The sequence below is a fragment of the Paroedura picta genome, chromosome 7, assembly GCF_049243985.1.
Source record: "Paroedura picta isolate Pp20150507F chromosome 7, Ppicta_v3.0, whole genome shotgun sequence".
Lineage (NCBI taxonomy): Eukaryota > Metazoa > Chordata > Lepidosauria > Squamata > Gekkonidae > Paroedura > Paroedura picta.
The window spans coordinates 85,670,086-85,688,163 of NC_135375.1; positions in this window are offsets into that span (position 1 = coordinate 85,670,086).

The window sequence follows — 18,078 nt, forward strand, 5'->3', positions numbered from 1 at the left end:
GGGAAACGCTAAAAAACGCAACTGATTCCACTACAAAGCCAGGTATGCAAAACGACGAATTCCACTATTTTAAATGGCGATTTTTCATTCAGTGACCAATTTGCAACAAAGATCCCCGTGCGAAATGGCCCTGAAATTTTGCAAGCCAGCAGAACCAGTGCAGTATGCTAGTCCCATCAAGAATCCAGTGTTAATGTGGTAATGCCAGCTCAATCACAATCAGAACAGGGATGGGGGGGCATTTTTTCAAGCTCTGAAGAACCACTACTATATAGAGAGGGCCCAGAAGTACTAGGCTGACGAACAGAACCCATTGCCACAGGCACCGCAAGCTTAAATGGAGTGGGATTTTGTAAATTCTGTGCAAGAAATTGGGAAGTGAACACAAAGGAATACCCACAAAGGAGGGAAACCCTCTTGAAATTGATTTGACTAGCTTGAAACTGACAGCAGTGTTTCCAAGGCAGAATCTCTCTCCCCACTCCCACCCAATTGCTTTGAAGTTTGGTAAATATTTTGTCTGAGGAAAGACCAGAACTTCCATGGAGGAAAGTTCAGTCTGATTGACCATGCAGGAAAGTTCATTCTGATTGACCTGTCATGAACCTCAGTTTGTGAACCACGAACTGGCCAAAATTAGTCACAAACTTTCGTTTGTGAGCCGGTTCAATATCTGTCCCTAGTATTAAATAGACAACATGTAGTTTCATCTCTCATAGGTTGGCTGCAGGCTTTTGCCTCTTGCTGGTAATTTGTTATATTTTTTAATGTTTAAATTGGTCACAGTTTTAAAATTGTATTTGAATTATTTTTAAAGTCAGAATTAATGTCAGGCACTGCAATGACTGAAGAATTTTAGGTACTTGTGAAAGAAATAAAGACAACCTGTTTGCTAGCTAAGGGGGGAGAGTGTATGGCTGAATATTTCTTCAGAAGCATATTTCATATGGTTCATCCCAAATAAACCATTTTCAAAACCCCTTTGTGACAGTCATTTTGTCAAATGAGCTTATAGGAAGTTATTGGGGATACTGGAAAAAAATCATTCCGACTTTTTTCCTCAACTAAATCTTTTGTTATGCTGACATCTGAGATTAGAACGAGAGATACCTACAAGGCCAGGGAAGAGAAAATAGAAGTAGGTGACAGAAATGGTGACCTGAAGGAAAAATTGTGACAGAGCTCATTTTACCTCCAGTGGCTTTCAAAAGGGATTCAAAGATGAGATGTTCTAAGTATAACAGTTTTTGAAATAGGGGGAAAGAAACTATTAGAAGTTTCTATGCTATTAGAAGAAACTTTAAAAATGTGCATGCTGTGAATATGCTGTTATTCTAAATTTGGTCAGATGCAGAAAAACAAATCTAATTCTTTATTTTATCTTTTCCTCATTTTCATGTGTTGCTTTCTTTCAGACCATCATAAAGCCTATTAATCTTCCAAGTGCTGGCTCACTCCTTCTTCAAATAGAAAACTGCTGCAAAAAGGGAAATACTGACTCATTTTAGCTCAGATTATAGGCATGTCACCAGCCAGTTTGGTGTAGTGGTTAGGAGTGCAAACTTCTAATCTGGCAAACCAGTTTGGATTTTAATCTGCACTCCCCCATATGCAACCAGCTGGGTGACCTTGGGCTCTGAGAAAACTGCTCTGACCAAGCAGTGATATCAGGGCTCTCTCAGCCTCACCCACCTCACAGGGTGTCTGTTGTGGAGAGAGGAATGGGAAGGCGACTGTAAGCCACTTTGAGACTCCTTCGGGTAGAAAAAAGCGGCATATAAGAACCAACTCCTCCTCCTCCTCCTCCTCCTCCTCCTCCAGGCCTTCCTGTCCTCTACCATTCCCTGGAGTCCATTTAAGTTTGCAACTTCTACCTTAATACAACTTTAATATTGCCTAAATTCTACATTCCAAATTAAAGTATGTTCCTTATCCTAGCTTTAATCTTGCAGAATAATGCGCCCAGTTGTTTGGAAGACAGTTGACTGGTGACTGTCACACATCAATGGACCAGGTTGAACCGTCCAAATTCAGGATAGGCTTCTCAGAGACATCAGTGGTTTACAGAGATGTGGGACTTAATGAAAGGATATGGGTCTCATTTGACTGTTTGATAGGTCTGGAGTCAGAGCCTTATATGGTTAGTTGCCCTTAGATTGCATATCTGAAATCACCTAAAAGAGTTTATATATTCATTGAAAATTCACTTGTTGAAGCTTTCTACTGGGGTAATTGACGGCAAACACTTGAAGACATGAAATAACTTCTGGCCATCCATCCCTACCAGACCCCACAATGAAATTTGGAAGCTCTACAAGCTGCTTCCATATGTTATTATTATTATTATTATTATTATTATTATTATTATTAAAACATAATGTCCTGTGAGGGGCATAGGGTGACAGGCAGTCCCTCAGATATGCTGGGCCCACACCGCGTAAGTCCTTAAAGGTCAAACCCAAAACCTCAAACCAGATCTGGAAGATAACTGGTAACCAGTGCAGCTGCCTCAGCACAGGCTGGATATGGGTCAGTGAGGACCCTAGCAGCTGCATTCTGCACCAGCTGAAGTTTCCGGATCAAGCGCAAGGGTAGGCCTGCATAGAGCAAGTTACAGAAATCTATTCTGGAGGTGACTGTTGCATGGATCACAGTGGCTAGGTGTTCAGAGGACAGGTAGGGTGCTAGTAGCTGAGCTTGGCGAAGATGGAAAAAAGCCTGGCTGGCTACTTTCTTGACCTGTGCCTTAAAAGTTAAGGAGGCATCAATGGTCACCCTCAAATTCCTGGCTTGAGATGCAATCTTAAATTGCGTTCCTGCCAGGAAGGGTAAGCGTGTTTCCTCGCCTGACCCCCTGTGCCCCAACCATAGGACCTTTGTCTTGGAGGGTTGAGTTTCAGGCGACCCTGCTCAAACCATTCAGCCACGACTTCCAAACATCTGGCAAATGGATCCGGAGGAAAGTCTGGGTGGATATCCATGAGGAGATAGAGCTGAGTGTCATCAGTGTACTGATGACACCCCAGCCCCAAACTCCTCACCAGCTGGGCCAGAGGGCGCACAAAGATGTTAAATAGCATGGGGGAAAGCAGGGAGCCCTGAGGGACTCCACAAGGGAGTCGACAATGGCCCCAATAAGTCTTCCCCCACCACCACCCTCTGGATCCGGTTCTGGAGGAAGGAGTGTATTCAGCTGAGAGCTGTGCCCCATATCCCCATTATAGCGAGGCAGTATATGGAACTAATACACCTCCAAACAAGACAGGATAATATCAATAACGCCTCCTAGTAAATACATATTTTGTACAAACTGTAACTATTATTGTCAAGACTCTACATACCAATAAGCTCAATATACTGAATTCGTTGACTTCTGTATGATAGGAATCTTTCCCAAGCTCATGACAACTCTGGTTCAGTTAGAAAGTTCAAGTTTATTTTATGGTTTCTCCATACTTGGGATGATGCTGCAGTCATTTTTCTCCCCAATCATATTTTTGTTGATGTATCAACATTTTCAGCATCTGCCATTTCATCCCCATACCCGACATAAAGGGCTGCTCCAGTTTCATTCCTCTGTGCAAAATAACCCCTTTGTTTCACCAACATTTGTGAAAAGCTTTCTTTTATCAGCCCAACTTTTAACCAGGAGAGCTTCTCCTGATCTGGATTAAATTTCAGCTCAGTAGTCACTATCTGATCCACCATCGACACTGGGTCAGAATGTCCAGTCTTAGGTTCTTGGCTAAAACTGATTTACTTCTCATGGTTTTTACTGATTGACTCTGCTACTGCTTTAGCCTCTAAGGAACAGTTACTTCATTCATTGTTTCCTGAATACTTTTTTAATTTTAGGAGGGTTTTTTTGTAGATCCTGTACTATGTATTTTTATGCATTATTTCACTGGATGAAATTGTACAGCAAACTAGCATTTAAGGGGGCAAGTCTTTATAACACCACAACAGCCAGCAAAGTCTTAGACTACATGATTAAGCAGGAAGGAGATCCATATGGACAAAACTTCCCCATCTTCCCGAGGTACTTTTAAGTTTTATAAAACAATGATTCACATTGCACCTTCCAGTCAATACTTCCTTTCCTATAGAGTTAATAATATCATTTTAAGCACACAACTGTAGAGATGTTTGCAAGCATGGAGGTAAACAAATGCAGACTGCTATCAGCAATTCAATGGTGGTGTTAATTAACTGTAATCCTAGACAACCATCATTAGTTCGAATCACTGGAATAATCCAAACCAGAATAGACTAATCCATTATCCTCAATTAATTTCCCAGCTTTTGAAAGGGAGTCAACTTTCACCTTCCTCTAATAATTTGAAAATAAATCCTGAATGTTGTATAGATTCTAATCAAACAGCTGTTTAATAAAGAAGCCTTTAATTCATTATGATGACATTACTTTGCTTGCTAGAGCTGAGCAGAGATCGATTATAGCTGTGATTACCTTCTTTTCACTACAGTCTATTTCCTTACTAGAAAAGGACGACCAAAATGCCCATCACTAGAATGGGGGGGGGGGTATTGGGGAGGGTTGCAGCACCAGTGTCCCTCTCAGCAGAGGTTGTAACATGCCATCAAGTAAGAAGGCTCAAGGTTGTTTGGTACCCACTGCAATACACTCTGTGTCCTTCTCTTAAGTGTAGAGATCCTGTTCTTTCTATATCAAATTCTAATCTGGTGAGCCACATTTGATTCCCTGCTCCTCTGCATGCAGCCAGCTGGTTGACCCTGGCCGCATCACAGCCCTGATAGTGTTATTCTGATTGACCAGTCCTGTCAGAAACTCTCTCAGCTTTCTCACTGGGTGCCTGTTGTGGAGAGAGGAAGGAAAGGTGATTGTAAGCCACTTTGAGACTCCTTCGGGCAGTGAAAAGCAGAGTATAAAGCCCAACTCTTCTTCCTCAATGGCTGTTTCTCAGCTGTACATAGGAAGTAACAGAAGAAGTTGGAATCAGGTTAAACCAGATGCCTGTCATTAGTGAAGGATAAATTTGCCCCAATAGGATTGAAGCCCATTTTACATTGTCTTGCAACAATCAGAGGGAACCAGTGGAAACTATCCCACCCTGATCAGCATAACCCCACCCCTTCATCTGCATAACCCAACTCTCAGTGATGTAATGCTATGGTATGGTAGATTCTTAGTAATGTTAGCGTGGGGAAGTTAGTCTATAAAACATTGGCTCAAGGGAAGCAACAAGCATATCTGTATTTATAATCAGTATGTAGGATATGAAAGAGGAGCTTTCCTACAACTCCAGAGTAAATGTCAACCATCTCAGTTCAGCCTTCCTCTGTGACCTTCCACAGTGATTGTGGGATTCTTGCTTACAGTTGTGGTCATTCAGATGTAAGAAGACCAAAGGTTGGCTGACCAAGGGGATGTGATTTATTGTGCAGAAGCATGGTGTCATGGCAGGAGCATTGGACTTTGCCTGGGGAAACCAAAGTTCGACTCCCTTGTCAGCTGTGAAGCTCCGCAGGTAACCTTGGGGCAGTTACTTAGAGCTTCATTATGTTTTGAGGAGAAAACAGGGATAACCCTCAACTCTTTGTAGGTTACAGATGCCATGAATAAATAATAAATGTCAAAATAACTGCTGTGCATTGGAGACCTCAAAAGGTTTATGAACAGTTTCCTCACTCTGCAATAGAATCGAGGATTACCTGCTTACCCGAAAGAAAAACTAGGCCCGTTAGGCTGAATGCATACCTGTGTCACTAATGTGTTCCTGGCTGCACAAAGGTAATTACCTGGAGGTAATTGCCCACTTTCTTAAAGATGATTTTATCGCTGTTCTCCAAAATGGAAGTTTAATTAAAGGAATGGAGACAGACTGTGTCTATATGAGAAAGAAATAAGAAGGGAATTAAGGTCATCATCTTTAATATCACAGCTCAGCACCTGCAGTGGTCTCTTTTGTTCAAGAGCGGGACACCACTGTAATCTATTTTGCTGGGAGGTATATTACCTCACGGAAGAAAACAGATACAAATATTTCAGCCAAGACCAAATGAGTTCAGAAGGTTTAACCTGAGAAGCAAAACTAATCAAACAATTAGGCAAACAGCACAAGAAATTGTATTTGACACTTTATGGGCTGACCAGGCATGGTGGGAAATAAATAAACCTCTTTGAGGATACATAGACGCTTTAAGTTTTCTTGTCCCTCATTTATGTTCCAACTGAAAGACTTGGTGATGTTTCTTAAGCTCAGATTTCAGAGGGGAAGGGAGGGAGGTAGGGATATTGTGTATCCTCCTTTTCCACTGCTCTGGGGCTGTCTCTTTGATGAATAGATTGCTAGGAAATCTTCCTTTCTTCTGGCAAATGCCTTCTCTCCTTCCTTCTCTTCTCCATCTTGTAACCATGAGAGAAGGAATGCTCTCCAGAATCTTCATCCCTCCTAGTTTAGCTAGGTAGTTTAGAATGCTATCTCTATCCTCTCTAGAATGGAATTCCTTATAATAAAGAGCTCACATTAGATTACTCAGATAAAATAGGTTACATACGAAACACAAATTCTATTGTGCCAAATGCACTCTGCTGAACAGTATAAGGCTGACAGTTTGAAAGGGGTGTCTGTAAGTGGTCTGCACTGGAGGGGGGGGTGTTCATTTGACATAAACTGAGTGTTAGAATTGCAATCAGCAAGTAATTTGGATCCCCCTGTCCCGAGTCCTGGAAAAAAACCCCAACAAAACACACTACTGCATTACAATGGGGAAACACCACAACAGTACAATTAAAACAAAAAAACCTTTCACTTCCACATTGCTACACGATCACGCAACAACAATAAAACATTTTCTTAGATACCTTCTTCGGGATTCTTTGTATAATGGTCTCTCTTTATGGTTGGGCAGATTTGTGATAGGTTGGCCATGGTAACTGGACCCCAATGATTGCGTGTTCACAGTAAATATTTAAAACATAGAGCATGGACACCAAGCTAATAGGGAGACAGCTGCTTCATCACATGCCCCCACCTGTTGCCCCATTCATACCCTACTGCCAGAAAACACAAACAGAAATGTGTTTTAGCTGCCTGATCCCAATATTACTGTGCACAATGAAGAGAATATTTTATCTGTGCTGAGGGCATGTTGCTTTGTGGTCCCATAGCAATGTGTTCTGAATCATTAAAAAAAATCGATCTGGAAATGGAGAGGGGAAGGTGGGTGTGAGGGAGGGCAAATGCTACCAAGACTGTCATGTGTTTCTCCATTCAGATGAACTTGCCTCTGTTTGCACCCCAATTTGCAGCGCGGCAAGAAATGGCAATTGTTTTGTTTGCTTGTTTTTTGTATTTTGTGATTTCTCTCATCTCAGATCAAACTGGACAAAAACTCAGGCCAACTCCAGCATAGCCGCGGGTTGCTGCTGATGTCATGTGGAAACAGCACTAAAACTCATGAGCAATGACAGGTTGTTCAGGGGCAAATTCCTTATGCGGAAAAGTGACATCATCCTGGAAGGGCCATTGTTAACCTCTTTAAGCAGCTAAGCTGCACCTGTGTGCTCACTAGTGGTGCCAGGTGTCCAGTGCTGGGAATTGCACCCATGAGCAATGCAAAGTCCCCAGTGTCTGCTCTGGGGATTACTTTGTTTAAAGTGGGCTCCCACATACTTCCTCTTTCTTCAGAAGAGCAGCTCAGTGTTGTGATGTGCTGTTATGTGCTGCTTTTGTAGTTAGTCTTTAAGCTTTTGTACTCTGATTTAGTAAAGAGACTGAAGCAGATGGATATTATATATATTGTAAATAATCTTTTGTTGTAAAGATTACTCTCTTTTAAAGCTCAAAGCACTGCGCCTCATCCATAACTGCATACTTTCAGAATGCTTTGTTACTCTGCACCTCTGTTCCTCTGGAGGGGTTCAGGACCAAGGCAAATCCCAAAAGTATCTTGGACAGACTCCTCTTGCAGCTCATTTAAACTAAGCTGCAAGAGAGCCCGGTCCAGGATCGGCCAGGGTGGTAGGTGCTGAGAGCTCGAACTAAGCTGCAAGAGGGGATCAGCTGGGACATACCACCTCAGCTAGTGAGGGCCAAGCCTGCTAGCTCCTGAGATCTAATGAGATCTTGTTAGCCTGACACACAGCTTAGAGTGATATATTTCATTTTTTCCTAACTGGACAACAGCAACAAATGGTTAACGGGGGGGGGGGGGGAAGGCTACACTCCTTCATACTGTTATGGGGCATGAAATGTTACTATATCCATCTCTTTGAAAGATGGTGCAAACAGATAGGCTAGGTGGGACTGTGTTGGAACATGAGACCATGAAATAAGTAGTACCATCTACTAAAGAGGTTTTTGCAAGCTGATCTCTTTAATGAGACCTGTAACATGCTTTCTAACACCTTTCCACAACACGCACGTCGCCCCGTTTCTTAATCCTCCTAGCAAAATCTATATCCTTTGAGTAAACAAACATGCTTCTTGTGATGTGATGTGACAAAAGAACTAACCAAACCTGGCGTTTTGCTTTTCCTTCTGCTGGCATGATGAACATGCATAATCATTTTCCTTTCAGAAAAACCTTGTTCTTTTTAATACAAATAACTATTTTCAATAATAATGACAGTTGTTGTTGCTTTTTGTAGGCATACCGGTGAGCTATTGGCAGCATATCCTATAGGGCAGCAAAAGGTTACTATGAATAGATTAAGTGCACTGTAAAAATTAAATGGAAGTCAAACATCAGCTAACCTGTAAAGTGTGGGGTTTAAATCCCAGTTGTGTTAATCCAGTTATGTTAATGCTACTATGATCTTTAACGCTGAACATGCCACTGGTTTGTTAATATCAGACCACAAGCATTGCAGATCCATTCTTCATTGCCTGAACCAATTTTATCCTGATTGTTCCTAGTGGTACTGCATAGAATAGGTTAGATTCAAGTTTCTCCAGATCCTGAAGGATGCGCATAACAAACTTTAATCTCTTTTTTTAGCCCTCTGCAACGACAGGAAATCAACATTTGGATGTCAGAGGGCACTTTGGAACAGGATGGAATACAGCACAGGACAACATAGTGAGTAAAAGGGATTGGTAGACATATTTCACTCCTGTGTGAACTCCTTCTTATTTGCACAAGAGCAGAAAGGGCAATTTTCAAGAATGCTTTGTTCCCATTGTTCCCATTGTGCTTTCCTGTTACACCGCACACTGTTTCCAAGGAGAACCTGATAGTGGTTCAACACCACAAGGAACAGTTCAGCAATGCTTGTGGTTACATAGTTTACAGGTTAACTGATGTTTGACTTCTGTTTAATTTTTACATACACTTAACCTATTTGTAGTCACCTTCTTGTGTTCTGTAAAAGTTTTGAGGTGGGGGGAATTCAAGAGGCTGGGGAAAGAAAGAAAAGTTGACAAACAACCCCCTCTCCAAGCTCATGTCCATCTGAGGGACTGCTTGTGACCCTATGGCCCCTGCAGGTCTTTGTGCTCTGCAGGTACCAACTCTACTTGTTGGTTGTTCCTGACCCCACGGAAGTTTGCCTGGCCTCAACCAGGGCCAGGGCCTTTTCAGTCCTGATCCCTACCTGGCGGAATGAACTCCTGGAAGAGCTGCAAGATGGATCTCTTCCACCAGGTCTATAGTTGAGGCTGGGGCAGGAGGAAGATCTGGTTTGACCCCCCCCCCATTAGTAAGTTGCGTCACCTGCTAGAACACCATGGGTGATGATTGGTTGACATAGCCCCCTGCAGGAGTGCTGCGTGGTGAAGGTCTGGGTTTTTCCACCAGGTTATTTTTTGTAATGTTTTGTATTGTTTTAATGGGATTTTATTGTTGTGGGGTTTTTATGTTGTAACCCACCACAAGCTGGCTTGTCGAGGGTGGCAGGGAAGACATTTAATAAATAATAATGATTCCCCAGTGAATTTAGCTTGATCTAACTTTCTCCCTTATAAAATGAGTTCTCAATAGATACCCTCAGATGTTTTTCTTGTGCTACTGAGCCAGATCATCTGTTAGCTGGCAACTTCATTTGCTCTTGAACAATTGGCAAATTAAATCTTGTTGATCACTGAAGAAGAAATGTTTCATCCCTTAAATCAGGGGTAGTCAACCTGTGGTCCCCCAGATGTCCATGGACTACAAGTCCCATGAGCCCCTGCCGGTATTTGCTGGCAGGGGCTCATGCGAATTGTAGTTCATGGACATCTGGAGGACCACAGATTGACTACCCCTGCCTTAATGACATTGGATACATTGCCTACTGTGCTGTGCCTGCACAGCCAGCAGCAAAAACTGATCACAAGATTAGTTAAGTTCTTTGGCATATATATAGAAGTCCCACAAAGAACTTTAAGCAGTAAGTCAATACCCAAAAATCTCAAGTGGATTTTTTTTTTAAATACGCCTTTTAATTACTGGATAGAGAAGTGGCAGCAGGAGAAGAATGGGGGGGGGGGGCATTAGCTATGAGTAAATAATGTAATCATGCAAATACATACATTGTATTTCATAAAAAGGGCATATGAACAGCTCTGCAAACAATTGGCTTCCTGAACACGACTCATGAATAGGCGTATGGTGGGTTGAACCACAATTCCTGTTACTATGTTGTGTCTCCTGGTTGGAATAGATTGCTGCCATACATTCTTCTGAACTGGAAAACATTCCACATTAAGAGCCAGTTTGGTGTAGTGGTTAGGAGTGCGGACTTCTAATCTGGCATGCCAGGTTCGATTCTGCACTCCCCCACATGCAACCAGCTGGGTGACCTCGGGCTCGCCACGGCACTGATAAAACTGTTCTGACCGAGCAGTGATATCAGCGCTCTCTCAGCCTCACCCACCTCACAGGGTGTCTGTTGTGGGGAGAGGAATGGGAAGGCGACTGTAAGCTGCTTTGAGCCTCCTTCGGGTAGGGAAAAGCGGTATATAAGAACCAACTCTTCTTCTTCTACTCAGCTTTCAGTTTTGAAATCTAGTATTTGTTTTCATCCTTACATGGTGTAACCCACTGATAGTGATGGAATGAACGAGGAAGAGGTGGGGACTCTAGAGCCAGTATGGAATAGTGGTTAAGAGTGGTGAACTCTCATCTGGACAATCAGGTTTGATTCCCCACTACTCCACATGCAGCCAGCTGAGTGGTTTTGGGCTAGTCACAGTTTTCTTAGGGCTGTTCTCAGAGCTCTCTCAGCTGTTACGCATGGCAGGATCCCTGCCTTATGCCTTGGCACACTGTCTTCTATAACCAATGGCACCCCACAATAGTCTAGGCTTAAGCTAAAGCCATGACACTGCTAGGGTCAGCCAAGCCAGGCCAGACTCCATCTTAGAAATCTTGCTCTCTGCCTCAGGTTTGGAAATCCAGGTGCCTCCATGCCCTACTCTCGACCCCCCCCCATTGTATTTCTAAGTGAGTGGACTGGCTTCTTCCTGTTTGCCTAAGGGCTCCTAGGAAAATCCTTTGTCTTGCAACATTTTTCACCCTTGGCCCCTCTGCCAGGGGATATTTCCTCCCCACATCCTGCCATCTAGACCTGATGGCTCTCTTCCTCAGAGCCATTAATACCTTTATCCAAATCCATTTACGGCCATCACCCCCCCCCCCCCACTTGGCCAGGTATTGTCCTAATCTCTGGGGACCCTGGAAACTTCCAGCACATGCTTACCTGAGCCTTGTCACATAGCCCCCTTCCCAAAATCCTATAAAAACTGTGGCTTCACACAGCCACTCTGAGTGTCTTCCAACCCGGGACCTCCCACGCTGGTTCGTGCTCCTTCCTCTGACCCACCACTCCTTGGACAGGTAACTATCAAGCCTTCCACTCTTCCTCCCCCTTCTCTATATGACTGCTTGTATGTGTGTTAGCTATTTGTGTGTACTTTTGTTATTTTCCTTTCAATAAAAGCTTATATTAATATTTTACCATTTAAATCTGTGTTTGCCTTGAGTTCCTACAGGTGTAATAACCCTCGTATACAAAGGTAACGATCCGATAACGCTAAGTTACCCCCCTCTCGCAGCATTTGAGCTAATATTCCCCACAAACTCAAAGATACGTGTTTTAGGACACGTGTTCAGCAATTTGGGTAACACAGCCTATCTATCTCACAGGGTATCTGTTGTGGGGAGAGGAAAGGAAAGGTGTTACACTGCTTTGGGACTCCTTTGCATAATGAATAGTGGGGTACAAAAACAACAAGAGCTCTTCTAGATGCAGAAGGGTGCAGTATATGTGGAAAACAGAGGAGGGAAGCAAGACTACCCTGCTGGGGAACTTAAACCTTAATCCTTAATTCTTTTAGCACCTTGTTTAAATAAACAAAGATTTATGGATATAAATTAGTAAAGGAGGAGACTTTGGTTCTAAATGGTAAATTTAACATTGTTGTTTCAAGGCTGTATTATCTAATGGGGAGTTCATTTGGGATTCTAATCTTGGAAACCAATGCATGGAGGATTTGGCTGGATACTTCTTGGACAGCCAACAAGAGGAAAGAGATGGACTTGGGGGGGGGTGATGAGTTGTGAAGGAGGGAAACATTGTCTGGTCCATAAAAGATAACTGATGTATTACTAAGATCTATCTTTTTGATATGATGATAAGTGAAAAGTATATATGTTTTATTCTATTTGAATTATTGCAAGATTCATTCCAAGTTCTGCCCCATAGAGACCATAAACTGAGGTTACAATGGCACATATACAGTTTCAGTTGCTGAATGCAACCACACCAATTGTCCAATATGAGAGTGGGATCAGTTTGTAAAAAATAACAGAACCTTTGGTTTTGAGGATTTAATTTTGAAATATGAATTTTATGTCCCTCAGTAGGTAATCGCATTGCCTAAGATAACAAGGCAATATCATTAGGATATTAATATGCTTTGGTTGGACCGTATTGAAAGCTTTTAAGAGCTTATGACATTATTAATACTAAAATGAAAATGAAATGAAGCAAGAAATCATACTTGAGTTACACCTTGAAAAATATTGATTATATCTGACAGTTATCTCTGAAGGCCCAGTCTCACTTTGAAAACAAGTATGAACATAAAGCTTTTAATCATTTCTTTTCTATGTTTGCCTGTTTCTCCATTCCAACTTAGACCAAACTTAATCCTTGGCACCGTGATCAAATGCTGATCCACAAACAGTATTCAAATTTCTAACTATTATTATGTTTTATTAGCCAGCTGATGAGGCCATTGCATTCTTGGTGGGTGAGGGTGGGGTGAGGTGTATCTGCAAAAGCCAAAAGAGTCCAATGGCACCTTTAAGTCCAACAATGATGTATTCAAGGCATGAGATTTTGTGTGCATGCACACGAAAGCTCACACCTTGAATGAATCTTTGTTGGTCTTAAAGATGCCATTGGACTCAAATTTTGTTGTACTGCTTCAGACCAACACAGCTATCCATTTGAATCTAAGCCAAAAGAGTCCTGAGTCTTGTGACACTTTTTGTTGTTGTTAGGTGCGAAGTCGTGTCTGACCCATCGCGACCCCATGGACAATGATCCTCCACGCCTTCCTGTCCTCTACCATTCCCCGGAGTCCATTTAAGTTTGCACCAACTGCTTCAGTGACTCCATCCAGCTACCTCATTCTCTGTCATCCCCTTCTTCTTTTGCCCTCAGTCACTCCCAGCATTAGGCTCTTCTCCAGGGAGTCCTTTCTTCTCATGAGGTGGCCAAAGTATTTGAGTTTCATCTTCAGGATCTGGCCTTCTAAGGAGCAGTCAAGGCTGATCTCCTCTAGGACTGACCGGTTTGTTCGCCTTGCAGTCCTTAAGGTTAACAAAACAGCCTTCTACAGCCAACAGATCTTTGGGAGCCATGAAGACAAATGAGCCTATTGTGGCATAACATTTTTTGAGTCAGACCCAGCATTGTCAGATAGGAGAAGCAGTCTTCTAACTGCCTTCTGAACAGGAGAAGATGATCTACTGGCTGGATGCAAACATCTGCAGCGTGAAGCTGTAGCTGACCATGTCAACTTCCACTTGGACAGAGGAGCTGTGAGGAGACAGGGAAAGCTCAGAGAAGTTGATCCATCAGTAAAGGAGGGCCTCAGGTGGTATTTTATTGAAGATCTTCAACATTCAAAATGGACTCATTATAATCATTTCGTATCTTGAAATTACCCTCAATGTTCAGCTGCCCTTTTTAAAATCATCAGGAACTGAAAGCCCCTAATGACTTATTTCTCTTTCACCACAAACTATACTTGTCACCACTGGGATTCACCCACTTTTAACCTTTTTCTTCCTTACTGCATAGCAATGCTTCTTGGAGTTTTTTTTTTAAACTATCATTAAAAAAAGACAAAGAAAGCTTCACAAGGTTATAACATAATTATAAGATACATAAACCCAATAACCCAAAACATCCTTGGAGAAAACCAGCCTTGCTGCATAGTCTGCTATTGTTAGAGAATAGCTACAGTAGATTTAAGCAAGGTAAATGCAAGTGTTCTTGTCATATTTACATGAAAAATGGATGGCATTGATGTAACTTTCATATCCCTAAAGGATTTTGATCTACTACAGTACCACCACTTATTGAAAAAGTTAGGAACTAGGCTGTTCACAAAACAAACAATAATCACAGTTGTTCCCATCACTTTTTGCAGTTTGGACAGTGGAAAAGTGTCATGATCCAGCATCTTACAAAAGTGTCATGATCCAGCATCTTATAAATGTTTTCTCTAAATATGGTGAAAACTGAGAAGGAAGAGCCATGAAAGAACGAATAAGACCTAACATTATAGCCCAGAGCCTTGAATACTTGAATAAGTAATGTGGAACCGTCCTACACTTTTTAACCTAACTTGGAATCCAGTTACTAAAATTTTCAAACATATTTTTAAAATTTATTCAACTTATACCTATGGCAAGCCATTACTATATATGAATGGTAAACCAACTTTTTACTTTGGCTTTCTTATCAACTAGATTTTTAATTATGTATGCATGGCCTTCAGTTCTCCGGTGGGTAATATTTCCTTTATGAAACTGCTCATCTGTATGTATTGAAATAATGGAATGGCAAAAATGAACCCACTCTGTCATATGACACAATCTTTATTATTATTATTATTATTATTATTATTATTATTATTATTATTATTATTATTATTATTATTATTATTATTATTATTATTAGATTTAGATTTTTAGATTATTAGATTTATTAGATTATTAGATTTATAGCCCGCCACTCCCTTTAATTCACTCACATAAATTATCTATACTGGATATATTCAACACTTAGGTTGCTGCCATGTCCCCCTTCCCCTCCCCAGTTAACAGAGCAGAATCAATCACCAAAGATGAGAAAGGCTGATCTAGGGACTCAGGTGGGGGGGGGCTGGGGCTGGGGGCACTGAGGGTTTCCCATTTTTGGTGCCCCCATCCCCTGTGCAATCCTGTAAGCTTTTGTTTTTTTTAAATACAGTGTTCATTAAAAACCCACCTCTCAAGTCTTCTGAGTTCCAGCTGACTTGAGTACGTTAGAATTTGTATTTAAATGGGCACACACTGAGAATTTTGTCAACATCAGCTTTGTTTAAGTCAGTTTGGCCCTTTGGAATGCAATGGAAACAGATGCTTGTTTTCAGCCCTCTGAATATAACACTAATTCACCTAACAAACAGATTGATGAATAACCAAACTGAAAATTATGATAGTGACACATTAGAAACAGAGACAAAGTAATGAATCACAACTTCATCAGTGTCTAATAACCCCCCCAAAAAAGCCCATAGACATTCATGAATCGTAGCTCAGTTTAAATTGCTAAAAAATAAAAAAATCTCCTAAAAGATCTGAAAACTCCATTAGATTTATTTACATTCAATGAAAATCCAAAATTTAAATTTTAAACCTCAAAGCTGACCACTGTTAATCTGATTTTGCCCATCTGCCAAATCTTGAAGATGTATAACTGCAAGTCGATTCTGCTCCAATGGCCGTGAGCATATTGGTGATTTGGAGCAACATACAACTTTTCAAGGGACCACAGTATATTTCCTATTGATTTTAATGAAGGAAGACAATGCTACGTGAAGCTAGATGAACGTTAGTTGTAGCAGAACTAACAACAAAAGATCTCTCTTTTCTCCCATGGCTCGTGCTGGCAGATACTTTGGGCTAAATCTGGGCTTTCATTCTGTTGTAAAACAGCCGTATAGGGAACTGGATGACAGAGCACTCTTCTGTGTTGCCATTACCAAGTTCTCATATTTGGCTGTTGCGGAGTCAAAAAAAAGGAAGGACACTCATGTACTCTGCCATCTTCCATGCAGCAGCATGAGAACTGGAGAACTGAAAGTCTCCGCTTACCAGCCAAGCTGGTAACGCATCTGCTTTTTACTCATCTCCACTCCAATTCAAGCTACATTATATAAATATCTAGTGACTTGGCACCAAACTCTAGCTATTATACAAAAAAATCAAGCTACCAGCACCAAATAAGCAAGCAAAAAACAAACCAATCAACGCAACGAAGATGTGTCTGTGTACATGTGGCTGGATAGGTATCTAGGAGTTCTCTTCTCTAATGCTGATTTTTCCATGTTCCATTGCAGCAGGCCAACTGATGGCCGCCAGCCCTGGGTCTGATAGCGTTAGAAAGCAGGAATTAGCCCCGTGACCAGGCAAGCTCTGAGATGCGGCAAATCCTGCATGCAGGAAAGGTCTAAGGGTGTGCAATCTTTTAAAATCTGGTATATTTTGGTTTTAGTCTGTTGGACCCAACTATTTACAAAATCCCTTATTCCAATACTGGTATGGTATTCTGATCCATTTTTTTTTTGAAATCTTGAATTTTTCAAGTCAAATCAACCCAAGAAGTAAAAACTGGATTTTTAAAAAGCCAAGATTGGGCTTCCTGACCTTTTAAATGCCTTCTTCAAGCTGAGAGTTCACTCTGAAGGCATTTAAGGGGACCAAAAGGCCTTGAAATGCACTGTAACTGTGGCTATCTGGTGGTCCTGAGAAATCCCAAGTATTTTCAGGATTTTTCACTCTTTTCACAAATACTAGCTCTCTATAGCCAGTTGAAAAAAAATGCAGAAAATACTGGTAAGGTTTATTTTTTTTTTGGGGGGGTGACTTGGATTGACCAAATGTATACCCTCCCTAGTGAAGGCAAAGGATCATCTCCCCTCTTACTGCTTCTCATTTCAGTAAAAATTCAATTTTAGTTTAGACTTTTGTGTGATTTCTAGAGCTATGTATGACACTTCCATTTTTAACCAGAAGTGATTTAGTGCTGTATACCTACTGGGTTGCCAGACATAGAAACCCCAGGTATTCTGTCTCCCACCTAACCCACCAGCACTCTCTTTCAAGGTCCACTCTGCTATGCTTAAAACTGCTCTGTAAATCTGCAATACTTCTAAAACTCACCAAAATTAGGAGACCCTCTCTGCTTTCCACTCCGTTTCTAGCATAATTCAAAGTGCTTGCTTTTGGCTAATAAGGCCTGAAATTACTTGGGCTTGTGTCATCTAATGGACTGGCTTCATAATCTTACCCGAACCTGCCCAGTTGATGGCATCTTCAGTGCAATGTTTCAGTCTCCTCTTTCCTGGATAGTGAGACAGATTGCTAGAAATATGTTTTTTTTCCCCTCTTGTGACTACCTGTCTGTCTGTCGGTCTGTCCTTCATTCACTTATCTTAATTAGGTCATTTATATGCTATTTGTCCACTTTAAGATAAGTGCTCAAGATGGTTCAGAAATGGAACAAATTCAAATATAATCATAACAGTAAAAACTAAAAAGCATTAAAGAGCTAATGACTGTCTAATATAGAATTTAAAATTAGGATAAGGTCTTAACTGATATCTGAAGGTCTGCAGTTAGGAGGCTGAATGGCTTTGGAGTTATATTGAACTGCCACTTTGGGGAGATTGCTTGGTTACTTCTTTGGTGTCTTAAAGTTTTTGATGTGACTCTTAGAATTTGGGAAACTGCTTTGGATGCTTATTTTAAATTTACATGCAGGGCTACCAGTCTTCGGGTGGGCCTTGGAGTTCTCAAAAAATTATAAATAATCTCCAGGTCACAGATTAGTAC